This window comes from Cyprinodon variegatus, unplaced genomic scaffold, assembly GCF_000732505.1.
Source record: "Cyprinodon variegatus isolate N-32 unplaced genomic scaffold, C_variegatus-1.0 Scaffold53, whole genome shotgun sequence".
Lineage (NCBI taxonomy): Eukaryota > Metazoa > Chordata > Actinopteri > Cyprinodontiformes > Cyprinodontidae > Cyprinodon > Cyprinodon variegatus.
The window spans coordinates 303,270-305,639 of record NW_015150506.1 but is presented as its reverse complement, the minus strand read 5'-3'; positions in this window follow the sequence as shown (position 1 = coordinate 305,639).

Below are 2,370 nucleotides of genomic sequence, written 5' to 3'. Positions count from 1 at the left end.
CACAAGTATCTGTACTTTTACTCAAGTACGGAAAGTGAGTACTTTTGCCATCTCTGCGCAAAACATTTCAGAAACCGTATGTATCAAATACGATACATTTGGCATTATAGGGTTAATGATTCATTCATCCATTTACATCTTTGCAATATAGGTTAATTGGCTAGAATTGGAAAATTGTTAATTGGTTGATACACCATCAGTCGTTAAACTGAACCAAAAATGTATCTTTTTGACCCTAGTTCAATATTGAATCAACATCTTTTGGTTTCTGGGATTAAACATCAGTATTTTCCTCCACCTATATGTAGTTATGCTAAGATCCATTCTCTGTAATTAGCTAAGGAAATCTGAATAAATATGGGGGGCAGTGTGTGTGTATTTTTCAACCTGTGGGAATAATTTTGTTTGTTTATGAAGACATTTAAACTAAATTATTTACCCAAATGTTCTTTTTTAAAGTCAGTGAATCTGAATTAATTTAACATCAGTCCTTCTGACAGACGACTTTGTCTATCCTTGGTGGCACTCAATTAATACAAAGACCTAAGTGGAAATATTCACAACCAAAACAGATAAAACTCCTAATTTTGGACTTACAGAGTCTCTAAGTGCTGCATGTTGTCCTTTCTACACCACAAAACACACACAAGACAATGCAGAGGTGAGCCCTTGGCCTAGAGTGCCCCTCATTTAAGACGATCGACAAAATCAATAAAGTGAAGTATGTTTCCTCGCTCTTTTGGCAGCGTTCCTGCTCCTGAAGCATTCCCTGAAGTAAGCTACTCCAGCTGAGTTCTATTACTGCTGCTCTTCCCCCACGTGTATACACCCTCAACCGCTCTGTCTTCCCCTCAGCTAAAGAAAAATCTACCAGCACAAACTGCACTCAGTTTTACTGGTTAACTGAGCAGTTAAAAAACACAAACCATGGAAGGCAAAGGAAAACAATTTCTTTGTGACATTTATTATACAAGGAGCCCAAAGCAGGAAAACTTATTTTAAAAATAACCAAGTTTACATTCATTTGTTGGGTATCGATACATTAACATTTGTTGTGTAATTACCTGGAATCAAATACACTGATTTGAATGTTCTAGATCTGCTTATGTGAAGACTATAATCCTGATTTGGAAAAAAAGGAAAAATTAAATTGAACCTTCGACCTCAAGTAGTTAAGGATAATTAACAAAGAAAAACATTAAATAAACAATATTTAGACTATTTTATCCTAAAGTTATCTTCTAATCCAAAACAAAATATTTGATGAGTGGTAGAAAACTGCAAAAACGATCTAGAAATAAGTAAAACACGTCTTAAATTAAGTGTATTTACCCCTAATTTGAGCACGTTAATAAGATGATTTGCCAATGGAATGAGTTGACTATAAGATAATTAGATAATATGCACTTGAAATAAGACAATGCAATTGTTTTTTCTTATTTTGAATGTAAATTGTATTGCTCCATTGGCAACACAACAAAAAAAATGCCTTCTAAAAAATAAGAAAAATATATAGTGTTTTAAGTGAATAATTGCTTATTTTGAGCAAAATAATCTGCCAGTGCAGCAAGCAAATGAGACTTGGTAAGATTTCTTAAAACAGGAACACACTGGAAAAAATTGAAAGCTAGATAAGAAGTTTTTTCTTAAAATAATTCATTTTTTCTTGGATTGAGGTGAAGATAAATTTTGCCAATGGAATGAGACAATTTACACTTAAGATTAGAAAACAAAATTACATTGTCTTATTTCAAGTGCATTTTATCTAATTATCTTATTTTAAGAGTAAAAATACTCATTCCATTGGCAAACTATCTCATTTACCTACCCAAATTAGGGATAAATACACTAAATTTAAGAAATGTTTTACTTATTTCTAGATCGTTTTTCCAGTGCATAATATCCAAGTCGTAAGCATCCAAAAAAACTTAAATAGTGGAAAAATCTATTTCTTCTTTTACTTGTTAAGATTTTTTCTCTTATTTTAAGCAATTTATTCTCATTTATTAGTCATTATTGCTTAGAATTAAATGTCCTCTAACCAATTATTGCTCAAAACAAGCATCCAACAGGCTTAAAAACAAGGCAAATGTACTTGAAACCAGTTCATTTAAAGGCTTAAAACTAGTCTGCTTTTCTTAGCTAGAATTAATTTCATTATTTAGGTTAGAGACTGACATTTTTTCGGGAATCCCACGGGTCACGTGATTGGGACGGTACAGAATTAAACATTAACGGGAGCGGGAGCAAACCAATAGTAACTAAAAAAAAACTAGGATCGATTCCAAAAAATAAAATAAAATAGAAAGAAAAGAATCCAGTACTGGCGCCGCCATTTTGTAGTTATTTCCTTGAAGCTTACACACTAAT